The sequence below is a fragment of the Eleutherodactylus coqui genome, chromosome 6 (genome assembly GCF_035609145.1).
Source record: "Eleutherodactylus coqui strain aEleCoq1 chromosome 6, aEleCoq1.hap1, whole genome shotgun sequence".
NCBI lineage: Eukaryota > Metazoa > Chordata > Amphibia > Anura > Eleutherodactylidae > Eleutherodactylus > Eleutherodactylus coqui.
Window position 1 is genome coordinate 202,052,544 of NC_089842.1, and position 13,545 is coordinate 202,066,088.

At 43.2% G+C, this 13,545-nt stretch overlaps 1 protein-coding gene across 1 annotated transcript in view; it reads left to right on the forward strand.

The window, feature by feature from the left end:
- Window positions 1-13,545, forward strand: part of CRIP2 (cysteine rich protein 2) — a 141,398-nt gene that overhangs the window by 55,549 nt on the left and 72,304 nt on the right. The window lies entirely within an intron of this gene.

Sequence of the window (13,545 nt, forward strand, 5' to 3'; positions counted from 1 at the left end):
ATAAAGCCTCTCTTTTCCATATAGTAAGCCTACCGTGTTTCCCCGAAAATAAGACAGTGTCTTATATTAATTTTTGTTCAAAAAGGTTTAACTTTTACATGTATAGCTGCCTGGACACTATTTAAATTGTCTTTTTTAATTAACTGTTAGCAGGGCTTAATTTTGGAGTAGGGCTTATATTTCAAGCATCCTCAAAAAGCCTGAAAAATCATTTTGCATCCTCAAAAATTCTGGAAAATCATGTTATGTCTTATTTTCAGGGAAACAGGGTAGTGGTATGAATAAAGTATTATAATTGGGGGCCTTGTTACAGATTTTGCATCTGGGCCCAGAAGCTTCAAGTTACGCTTCTGGTGACAAGTGCAGCTATTCTGTATGGGTTTGGGATCCCCCACTCTGCAAGATGTGAGCACGCTGTGGCATGGGGCACTTTCATGCTGATAGGATAAGTCTGTTATCCAGAACATATAATAGTCATGTGACCGCACTGGAGGGGGAGGAGTTTTGAGCATTTCTGTTTTTTTAATTTTATGATTTTTCTTTTTGTTGGAAAGAGAAGAGTGTTTACCTAATTTTGAGAACTTGACATATTTGGCACAATTTTGCTATTTTAGTAACAAACCAAATTATTTCACTTCTTTGTCACATTTAGTAAAGTCAGTTTATCACCGCAGCAACCTGCTCTGGAGAACTGCAGTTTTCTGCTAAAAGTAATGAGCCATCCAACTACCAATTTAAAGGGGTTTTTGATCTGAAAGAGAAGTCACTTATAGTTTTATCCTGGAGAATCCCTTTAAGTTTTCAGATTGTAGACTTGAAGCTGTTCATTTCATCCTTTTTTTGCTGTGAATCCTATAGCAGAATTGAGACTGCTGTTAATGGCAGCCTGTATTCAAAACTGCATGCCTCTGTTATTAGACTAATGGGATGCCTACATGTAGTTTGCATTTCCTGAATTTCCAGTTACAGAGCGAGTTTCATGCAAAAGGTTTATCCCGAAATTACTTTTTATGTAAGTGCAGGTATGTATGTACATGTCGGAGAACTGCACCTTATTACTGTAAGGTTGTTTGCAGAAGTTTATTAAATTCCCCAGAACAATGCATTATGTCTCCTGCTGCTTTCATGATCCAATTTTATAGGACAATTTGAGATAACATGTGGAAAGAACGAGGAGCGCAGAGCTCACTCTTATTTATAGCATTTACAGGAAATAAGGTCATTTCTTCCATGAAAAGCCTTTTTCATAGAACACACCAGGAAATGAAGGAAAGAGACTGGCATGTATATAGAAGATCACACCCTATGGGTGTTGTTCAGGCCAAGTGTCTGCGAGACAACAATGATACATAACAGCCAAGTCAGAGAATTCTCCCCATATTTAACCCTTTGCAATCCAATTTTGGATTCAGGGTTTCTTAGGTGGCTTTCTCTTTCTGCCATTATACAATGGCGCCATCTGCTGGCTAGAGCCAATACTGTGGTATCGGACATACTGGAGAGGCCCCCCAAGAACAGAGCGGCCAGTAATCTACAGTAAGAATACCCTGCCGGACATCTTCCGACGTCGGAACTGCACAGCCTTCAATCAGAATGTCTTTAGACGTCAGACAGTGGATTGGAAAGGGTTAAAAAGAGCTCAATGAGATAATCATGTGTGCAGGTACAGTTAGAGACATACAGATGATAGATTTACTTACTGTACAGATTCTTTGTCACTTTCATATACATGAATTGGCCACTTTACTGGAGACACCGTTGTAGCTTCTTCTTATAAGTGGCCTCAAAGTGGAGCATAAAATTAAGTGAGCAAGTTTTCCATAAATTACTATCAGTGTGAATCGACATTGGATGAGAAAATCAAGCGATCTGAGTGACTTCCAAACTGGTCATCGGTGCTACCCAAGTCAGGGCCAGGATTTCATACACTGCTAACCATATGCCAACCGTCTACAAACATCACTCTTAACTTCTGGACCGATTCCATCAGCGTTGCCCTTGCAAAATCCTGCAAATCTCTTGGGAAGGCAGGCGGACAAATGCCAGCGTTCTGGAAGAAGCAAAAATCCCCAGCATTGAAGCGATGATCCTTCGCCATCAACTTCGCTAGACTGCCTACATTGTGCAAATGCTCGACTACCGTCTTCCAAAGCACTTACTATACTCTCAGCTCAAGAAGGAAAACACAATGTTGGTGGATAGCAAAAGAGATTTTAAAGATGGGCTTAAAGTTAACCTTAAAACCTTTGGCATAGACATCGAGAACTGTGAAGCCCTGGCCCTTGAGCGCTCAATTTGGGGGCCAGCTGTTACCAACAGCACTGTGAATTTCAAAGAGGCGTGAATGGGGGGCAAAAGGGTGAAACGTATCAAGAGGGAAACATGTCAAGCCAACCCTTGTCAGGGCCATCTTCCACTGCAAAATAACCTGTGGATCAAGAATAGGTCTCTATATAGTCATCTACAGACCGACTGCAAAGCCCCTATACTTACAAGACAATCATGCTCGGCCGCGAGTGATAGCCTATGATGATGATGGAGTTTTCTCGTGCAACGCTGTTGACAGTATATAAAGAATAAACATCCAATGAAGGGGAATTCTGTGATAAACTAATTGATGAAAGGCGTCAGAGGAGGAAGTGAAGAATTTTTCCAATGAACAGGCGGTGCACAGTCAAGCAAACTGCAGCCGAATTCAACACTGGGGCTCCAACCAATGTGTCCAAACACACAACTTGTCATTCCTTAGCACTAATGGGCAATAGCAGCAAATGAGCAGTTTCATTGTTATTGCACTCAAAAGCTAAATTAAAGCAAACTGTCTTCTTTTCCCAGCGTTGTATACAGGGTAACTCCCTTCCCCTCCTTTTTCCAGCCGCCATAGAAGTCTATAGGAGCTTGCTGCGTATCACATCGAAATATAGGGCAAGACCTATCTTTTCACACACTGTAAAAAATATGGTCGTGTATGTCCTATTTTTTCACACGTGTATTTTACATGGAAAAAAATTGTTCGTCTGAATGAACCCTTTGAAATACAATGCTTTGCATGGTCACATATTTGGTGTGTGTTTTTAACGCGCATAAATACGGTTATGTGAATAAGCCCTAAATGTCGAAGGAGGTCCAACACTCCAATAGGTGTCTCTAATAAAGTGGTTTTTCAGTGTACATACACTACCGTTTAAAAGTTTGGGGTCACCCAAACAATTTTGTGTTTTCCATGAAAAGTCACACTTATTCACCACCATGCGTTGTGAAATGAGTAGAAAATAGAGTCAAGACATTGACAAGGTTAGAAATAATGATTTGTATTTGAAATAACATTGTTTTTACATCAAACTTTGCTTTCGTCAAAGAATCCTCCTTTTGCAGCAATTACAACATTGCACACCTTTGACATTCTAGCTGTTAATTTGTTGAGGTAAGCTTGTGAAATTGCACCCCACGCTTCTAGAAGCATCTCCCACAAGTTGGATTGGTTGGATGGGCACTTCTGGCGTACCATACGGTCAAGCTGCTCCCACAACAGCTCAATGGGGTTCAGATCTGGTGACTGCGCTGGCCACTCCATTACCGATAGAATACCAGCTGCCTGCTTCTGCTGTAAATAGTTCTTGCACAATTTGGAGGTGTGTTTAGGGTCATTGTCCTGTTGTAGGATGAAATTGGTTCCAATCAAGCGCTGTCCACTGGGTATGGCATGGCGTTGCAAAATGGAGTGATAGCCTTCCTTATTCAGAATCCCTTTTACCCTGTACAAATCTCCCACCTTACCAGCACCAAAGCAACCCCAGACCATCACATTACCTCCACCATGCTTAACAGATGGCGTCAGGCATTCTTCCAGCATCTTTTCATTTGTTCTGCGTCTCACAAACGTTCTTCTTTGTGATCCAAACACCTCAAACTTGGATTCATCCGTCCACAACACTTTTTTCCAGTCTTCCTCTGTCCAATGTCTGTGTTCTTTTGCCCATCTTAATCTTTTTCTTTTATTGGCCAGTCTCAGATATGGCTTTTTCTTTGCCACTCTGCCCTGAAGCCCAAAATCCCGCAGCCGCCTCTTCACTGTAGATGTTGACACTGGTGTTTTGCGGGTACTATTTAATGAAGATGCCAGTTGGGTACCTGTGAGGCGTCTGTTTCTCAAACTAGAGACTCTAATGTGCTTCTCTTCTTGCTTAGTTGTGCAACGCGGCCTCCCACTTCTTTTTCTACTCTGGTTAGAGCCTGTTTGTGCTGTCCTCTGAAGGGAGTAGTACACACCGTTGTAGGAAATCTTCAATTTCTTAGCAATTTCTCGCATGGAATAGCCTTAATTTCTAAGAACAAGAATAGACTGTCGAGTTTCAGATGAAAGTTCTCTTTTTCTGGCCATTTTGAGCGTTTAATTGACCCCACAAATGTGATGCTCCAGAAACTCAATCTGCTCACAGGAAGGTCAGTTTTGTAGCTTCTGTAACGAGCTAGACTGTTTTCAGATGTGTGAACATGATTGCACAAGGGTTTTCTAATCATCAATTAGCCTTCTGAGCCAATGAGCAAACACATTGTACCATTAGAACACTGGAGTGATAGTTGCTGGAAATGGGCCTCTATTCACCTTTGTAGATATTGCACAAAAAAACAGGCATTTGCAGCAAGAATAGTCATTTACCACATTAGCAATGTATAGAGTGCATTTGTTTAAAGTTAGGACTAGTTTAAAGTTATCTTCATTGAAAAGTACAGTGCTTTTCCTTCAAAAATAAGGACATTTCAATGTGACCCCAAACTTTTGAACGGTAGTGTATATCAGATGCAGGAAGGATAATATACCTGTTATTGTAAATTATAGGAATATTAGAAGTCACCAATATTAACCCCTTCCCTCCATATGACGTAAGGGTACATCATGGGAGCCGGGTACTTCCCGCAAAATGACGTACCCTTACGTCATAGGGATAGCGTGAGATCATCACAGATTTCGCGCTATCCAGCAGCGGGAGCCGGCTGTCACTAATAGTTGGTCTCCCGATGCAACAGCTGCGGTGCATCGGAGATGCGCCCCCCCGCTTTTAACGCCTTCCCTGCCGCGATTTAAGTAGATCGCGGCAGGGAAAGGGTTCACAGAGGGTGAGCGCTCCCTCTGTGACTTCAGCCAGCCCTCGCAATGTTATCGCAGAGAGCCCGGCTGGTTGCCATGGCAACATGATGCCAGATAACGGCGTCCTGTATTACCAGTGCCTGTAATCGCTATAATAAGCGATAAGGCATTGCAGGAGGGAAGTCCTGCAATGCCTTATCGTAGCGATCATCGGTGCTACAGTGTACGTCCCCCAGAGGGACAAAAATGGTGTAAAAAAAAATAAAAAGATCAAAATAATGTACAAAAAATAAAAATGTAAAAAAAAATCTTTTTATGGTTTTTCTCATATTAGAATAAAAAATGGGGAACCCCCCCCCCCCCCCCACATATTTGGTATTGTCGTGTCCGTAAAGACACATACAATAAATTGAACATGCTTTTTATCCTGCACGGTAAAAAGCGTAAAAAACGCTAAAAAACTTAGGCAAAATGCTAATTTTTAGCATTTTGCCTCCCAAAAAACGCAATAAAAGTCATTAAAAAAAACGTATGTACCCCAGAATAGTACCAATAAAAACTACAGCTCATCTCGCAAAAAATAAGCCCTCATAGAGCTCAGTCCATGAAAAATAAAAAAGTTATAGGACTTTGAATGCAGCGATGTTAGAAAAAAACTTTCCAAAAAAAGGGTTTTTATCGCAGAAAAGTAAAAACCTAAAAAAATATAAGAATTTTGGTATCGCTGTATTCGTACTGGCCCGCAGAAATTGGTGCGTTTTCTTTCCCTGCTATCATGAAAAAAAATTTATAAGATTTTTACAATATAGTCTACATACCCAAAAATAGAACCAATAAAAACTACAGTTTGCCACGCAAAAAACAAGCTTATATACAGCCGCGTCGACAGAAAAAAATTATGGCTTTTGAAAAATGGAGATGAAAATCTACCAAAAATCGTTTGGTCCTCAACGCCAAAATAGGCCAAGTCCTTAAGGGGTTAAAACACATAAAAAATATTACTTTGGGGAGCTTTAATATCCTATATATACTGTGTGTGGGATTGAGTACACTGGAGGGTGCAGGCAACTGAAATGCATGAGAGCTACTGTCATGACCAGGCAACAGTGACCATGAAAGTGGCATCTGGTCAACAAGAAGATTCATTTTTGTGATGACATACATAACATAACATAGTAACATAGTATGTAAGGCCGAATGAAGACAATGCCCATCTAGTCTAGCCTGTTTATCCTCCAATGTTGTTGATCCAGAGGAAGGCAAAAAACCCCAAGAGGCAGGAGCCAATTAGCCCTTCCGTCCAGACTCCCTAATGGCAATCAGACTAATCCCTGGATCAACCCCTAATAGTTCTCACCTGCTGTATACCCGGATTAACAATTAACCTAAGATTTATATCCTGTAATATCCTTCCGCTCCAGAAAGACATCAAGTCCCCTTTTAAACTCCTCTATGGATTTTGCCATCACCACCTCCTCAGGCAGAGGGTTCCACAGTCTTACTGCTCTTACAGTAAAGAACCCTTTTCTGTGTTGGCGATGAAACCTGCTTTCTTCTAGACGTAGTGGATGCCCTCTCATTACCGTTGCAGTCCCGGGTATAAACAGATCATGGGAGAGATCCTTGTATTGTCCCCTCATGTATTTATACATAGTTATGGCATTGTTTGATGTAGGAAAACGGATTTATTTCCGGGACAAGATATTGATGGCTTATTCTCAAGATAGGTCTTCAATACCAATTCAGTGGAGGTCGGGATCCCCACAAATCAGTTGTGCGGCACTCGGGCATGTGATGTCGCATTCATAGGTCACATAGCCTGAACATAGTAACATAGTATGTTAGGCTGAAGGAAGACAATGTCCATCTAGTTCAGCCTGTTTCAACTTCCTTGTTGGTCTAGACGAAGGCAAAAACCTCAAGAGGCGGAAGCCAATGAACACTTTTGGGGGGAAAATTCATTCCATCCATAATGGCAGTCAGAATAATCCCTAAATCAACCTCTGTTAGATACTACTAGAGATGAGCGAGCATACTCGCTAATGGCAATTACTCGAGCGAGCACCTGCCCGCTCAGAAGAAAAGATTCGGGTGCTGGCGCGGGTGAGCGGTGAGTTGCAGGGGGGAGAGAAAGATCTCCCCTCCGTTCCCCTCCCCGACGCTCCCCGCCCCCCGCTGGCACCCAAATCTTTTCTTTCGAGCAGGCAGGTACTCACTAAGGGCAATGCTCGCTCGAGTAATTGCCCTTAGCGAGTATGTTCGCTCATCTCTAGTTACTACCTGTCTGTAAGACCCGGATCAACAACCCGCTGGTCATCTAATGTCTATATCCTGTAATATCCTTCCGCTCTAGAAAGACCTCTAGTCCCCTCTTAAACTCCTCTATGAATTTTGCCATGCCCACGTCCTCAGGCAGAGAGTTCCACAGTCTCATTGCTCTTACAGCAAAGTACTCCCTTCTGTGTTGGTGATGAAACCTGCTTTCTTCTAGATGTAGCGGATGCCCTATTGTTACTGACCCAGCCCTAGGTATAAACAGATCATGGGAGAGATCCTTGTATTGTCCCCTCATGTATTTATACATAGTTATTTGATCGCCCCTTAGCCGTCCTTTTTCCAGGGTAAATAATCCCAATTTTGATAGCCTCTCTGGGTATTTTAGTCCCCTCATTCCATGTTAGTTGCCCTTTGAACCCCCTCAAGCACTGCAATATCTTTCCTGAGCACCGGTGTCCAGAACTGTACGCAGTATTCCATGTGGGCCTGACAAGTGCCTTATATAGTGGAAGAATAATTTTCTCGTCCCTCGCCCCTATACCCCTTTTAATGCACCCCAAGACTTTATTTGCTTTTGCAGTAGCTGACTGGCATTGATTGCTCCAGTTAAATCTACAATCCATTAGTACCCCCAGGTCTTTTTCCATCTCATGTTTCCCTAGCAGTACCCCATTCAGTGTATATTGGTGCCATCCATTTCTTCTGCCCTTGTGCATAACCTTACATTTGTCAACACTGAACTTCATTTGCTATTTTTTTCATAAGCCTCTAGCTTATCTAGGTCCATTTGTAGCCGTTCATTGTTTTCCGTTGCATTAATTATCAGGTCGTTAATAAACATATTTAACAGAATGGGGCCTAATACTGAATCCTGTGGCACCCCACTAGCGACAGTGGCCCAATCTGAGTATGAACCATTTATTACCACCCTCTGCTTTCTATATCTGAGACAATTCTTTACCCAGTTACACACGTTACCCAGACCGAGCTGCCTAATTTTGTATATCAACCTATTATGCATCATGGTGTCAAAGATATATGAGATCAATAAACTCTCCCAGGTCCAGCCTAGAGCTTACTTCATCGTAGAAGCTGATCAAATTGGTCTGACATGATCGACCCCTCATGAACCCATGCTGGTGAGGAGTTCTTCCATTTTTCTCTATGAGGTATGTTAGGATGGCGTCGCTCAGAAACCCCTTGAATATTTTTCCAGTTATTGAAGTGAGACTTACCGGCCTGTAGTTACCAGGCTCTCTTTTGGACCCTTTTTTGTATATTGGAACTATATTGGCAATATGCCAATCCAGTGGTACAACCTCGGTCTTGATGGTATCCATAAATATTAGAAAAGGCGGCCTAGCTATTACATCACTTAGTTCTCTTAGAACCCTTGGGTGTATTCCATCTGGGCCTGGCAAGTTATCAATTTTAATCCTCTTTAACCGACTCTGCACTTCCTCCTGTGTTAAGCATACCAATATTTAGCAGGGCATTTGTTTTATTCCCCCCCCCCCCATCTTGTATGACATTTCCTTTTCGTTCGTGAATACACTTGAAAAGAAACTATTTGATAGGTTTGCCTCCCTCCCATCTTCTTCTATGATTTCTCCTGTATTATTTATTAAAGGGCCATGCTCTCCATGCAAATCCTTTTACTGTTAATATAATTGAAGAATAGTTTAGGGTTGTTTTTGCTCTCTTTGGCGATCAGTCTTTCTGCCTCTTCCTTAGCAATGTTGATCTTTCTTTACATATTTTCTATGATTTTAGCACTCCTTCGATGCCTTCTTGTTTTAGTAGTTTAAATGCTTTTTTTTCCCCTTTATTGCCCCCTTTACAGTCTTGTTGAGCCACATTGGTTTCCTTCTACTTGTAGTTCTTTTATTTTTAAAAGGTATGAACTGCTCACATGAGGTGATTAGGATGTTTTTAAACTTTTCCCATTTGTCCTCTGTACTGTTATTTTTGAGGATGTTGTCCCAATTAATGTTACCGATAGTAGTTCTGAGCTGATCAAATTTTGCTTTACTAAAATTTAGTTTTTTGGTTGCTCCCTGATAAAGCTTGAATGACAGCTGAAAATTAATTATATTGTGGTCATTGTTCCCCAAGTGTCCCTCAACCTGCACCCACATTATTCAGTCCGGTTTGTTAGTTAATGCTAAATCCAGAGTGGCCCTCGTTCTAGTTGACTCCCGCGCAAGTGGGTAAAGTAGTTATCTTTAATTGTTCTCATGAACTTACCACCCCTGTGAGATTTGCAGGTATTGTTATCCCATATTATATCCAGATATTTAATGTCCCCCATAATAATTACTTTGTTGCGGTTTGACACCCCAACTATTTGCCTTAATGGTAAGGTTTCAGTTTTTTTCTGTTGGTTTTGGTGGCCTATAGAAAACCCCTATCAGTAGTTTGTTATTTTTTTCTCCTTGTATTTCTACCCATAGAGATTCGACGCGTTCATCTACTGCACCTATATACTCCCGTAGCCTCTGCATTATGTAGGATTTAACGTACATACATAACCCTCCCCCTTTCTGGTTTCCAAGGTCTCTTCTGAAGAGATTGTAACCTTGTAAATTCACCACCCAATCGCACTTATCATCAAGCCATGTTTCCGTTATTCCAACAAGTTTTCATCAGTCAAGCTCGCCCACTTTACCAATCAAAGTTTTTGCATTCGTTGCCATACAATTTATATGGGTATTTTTGTTCTTTAAATTCATTTTGCTACTAATGGTACTATTGGCTGTTCTGTCAGTTCTAACTCTACTAACTGTACCCCCTGCTCGACTCCCATTCCTATTACTTGGCCCCAGGTTGCTAACTACACTGACTACCCTCTTGTCTTTCTTTTTGCCCTCCCCCCAGTCCCTAGTTTAAATACTCCTCCCGTCTTCTAACCTTCTTCTCCCCCAACACAGCTGCACCCTCCCCATTAAGATGCGGCCCGTCCCTACGGTAGAGTCTGTAGCCGACAGCAAAGTTAGCCCAGTTCTCCAGGAACCCGAACCCCTCCTTTTTACACCAACTCCGGAGCCACTTGTTTACCTTCCTAAGATCCTGCTGCCTTTCTTGTGTGGCTTTAGGTGCAGGTAGAATTTCCGAGAAAACTACCCTGGAGTTCCTCGCCCTAAGCTTGCACCCCAAGTCCCTGTAATCATTTTTGAGAGCCCTCCATTGACCTCTAATTTGTTCATTGGTGCCAATGTGCACCATGATCGCTGGATCCTCACCAGCCCCTCCCAGTAATCTGTCAATCCGATCTGCGATGCGTCGAACTTCAGCACCAGGAAGACAACACACCGTTCGACGATCCTGGTCGTTATGGCAGATTGCTCTATCTGTCCCCCTTATAATTGAGTCCCCCACCACTAGGATCTATCTTGCCTGCCCTGCGCTCCCCGTCTCCTTCTCACTAGAGCAGTCATCCCCCTGGCGTTCAGGGGGCATGTCGTGCTGCAGTGGTGCTGGCTCTGTAATGGCATCCCCCTCATTTGCCAACGTTGCAAACTTTTTGGGTTGTGCCAGTTCAGGACTAGCCTCCCTGATTCTCTTCTCTCTACCCCTCCTTCTATCTGTCACCCAGCTAGCTGCCTGCTCTTCAGTACTACCGTCCTCCCTCGCCTCTACTCCAGTTAGTGCCTGCTCAGTGAGCAGCAAACTCCTTTCCATGTTGTCAATGGCTCTCAGTGTTGCCAGTCGCTCATTTAGATCCAGGATTTGGGCTTCCAAATGTGCGACGAGCACGCATCTTGTGCAACAGTATGCACCCTCAATTGACTGATCAAGGACCGCATGCATTGCACAAGTAGCACACTGAACAACATTGTTAGGCATGGAGCTCATAATAGTGGGGATCTACAATTCACTTGTGGAAGTAGTGATGATTGACTAGATCACACTCCAAAACACGCCTCCGCCCGCGTGCAGTCGCTGATGCACCTCCGCCCGTGCACAGCCGCTCACACTTTTTTTTTTTTATAACGCTCACACCCAATATTTACTCTCACTCAATCACCCAATCCTGCTTCACTTACACCTTACACACAGACACTTGCACTGTTTTTCTTCACTTACACACTCACACTGTTAGTCACAGACACACACTAGACCCACAGACACTCACACACTAAGACACACACTTAGATACACAGAATATACTTATTCCCTCCTGTCAGCAGCTCCTCTGCAGCTCCAATGAAGTCACTTGCAGTCTCACAGTCAGGACCTCTCCCCTAGCGGCCGTGTTCTCTGTCCTCCTGCCACTCCGAATCTGGGACCCGCTCCTCTGCTTCTGTCCGCGGATCCTTCTGCAGGCAATCGTCCAGCAGCTCCGTCTGTCTCCTGGTTGCTGCTCCTGTCCCGCTCCGGTGTCCCCTCCTACCCAAGCCCTGGCTCGCTTTTGACGTCTGATGTCACTTCTGGACTCGTCACACAGCTTATTCCCATTTAAGTGAATGGGATTGAACTGCTATATTAGGCAGAGTGACTATGCAATGGACGGTGCTGTGCCCGATATGCAGTGAAGCTGCCGTGGCGTTCACCTGATGCCCACTGATCTGATAGTGGTGACCTATTCTGAGGGTTTTAGAAATACTGTTTAATAGCAGTCGAAGCTCTTTTTCACATACAAGGCTTCAAATGTTATGCTTATGCAAAAACCTGACACTATGGGGAGTTTAGGATGTTACTGTATATTGTTTTATTATTGAATGTAGGGAACAGCAATGAAGTAATCTCCTAAACTCCCTCCTAAGTGATTTGGACAAACAACGCAGATCTTTATAAGGCCAGCTGCACACAGCCGGATTTGCATTGCGGAATCCTGATCGGCCGTCTGCCCCCGGTTTCCACAGCAATTACAGGCAATAGCATGCTATGGAAAAGCGCTTTTTCCTGCACACCAGCGGAAATCAATTGTGATTTTCCGGTTGCAGAGGAAATATTGCGGGATGCTCTACTTTTGTGCAGACTCCGCACGGACGGCTTCCATTGAAGTCAATAAAAAAAGCCATCCGACCTGCGACCTTTCCGCTATGACATTGCGAAAGGGTTGCAGATACCTGCGTCATCGCCTAGCAGTGACGCAGGAAGAGCAGGGATTAAAAAAAAAAAGTACTGACCATTTCCAACGTCGAGCCATGCAGAACATCCGCAATACAGGAAAATAAAGACCAGAAGCAGATACGCACAGGGTCTGCTCCGCTGCAGGATCCTGCATCCGGAATCTGACCTGTTCATCTGCAGCCGGCCCAAAGATGCATTAAGCAATTTATCAGCACAGAATTTTAGGTAAGGGCTCTCTTCAAACAAATCCTGGACCTGAGTCTTTGTAACATAGTCAGGGTCGATCTTCAGCCTCTAGATTTACACAAAGAATTGAAGTATACATTGACTGCAAGCAAAAATCTTAAAAATGAGGTATTAATTCAAATGGTACATTGGTAATTACATGCCTTTCCACTATACCAGGAACAAGCTATATTTGTGTTAAACCAGAAAACAACACGCACCCCTTCCCCAAAACTTCTAATGCATTGTCTACTGTGTATCTCGGGGTTATAGCCATGGGGGCAACAAGTGCCAACTGCTTGGAGTGCACAAGTGTCCTCACATCTGCCCCTTACAGCAGTGAAGGGAAATGGGGACATTTTAATCTGTGGTAGTTGCAAAGGTTTTCAGGGCAATAAAAAAGCTATTTTTAATTGCTTCTACTTAAAGGGGTTGTCCCGCAAAAGCAAGTGCAGTTAAACACTTCTGTATGGCCACATAAATGCACTTTGTAATATACATCGTGCATTAAATATTGGCCATACAGAAGTTATATACTAACCCCACCCCCACCCCCGTGTTGGCAGACCAGCTGTGTGGCGCGAGCACGCCGGAGCGGCCCCATTCAACAGGACAGAGAGGCAGACTGCGCAAGCGTGTCTAATCGAGGCAGAAGAAGGCTTCGGTCGGCGCCATAGAGACGGGGACGCCAACACAGGAGGGGGTAAGTATAACTTCTGTATGGCCAATATTTAATGCACGATGTATATTACAAAGTGCATTAATATGGCCATACAGAAGTGCTTAACACCACTTGCTTTTGCGGGACAACCCCTTTAATTTATTTGGACATAGATACCAATAAATAGAGGGAGGGAGTTGCCTGGGATTCTCTTTAT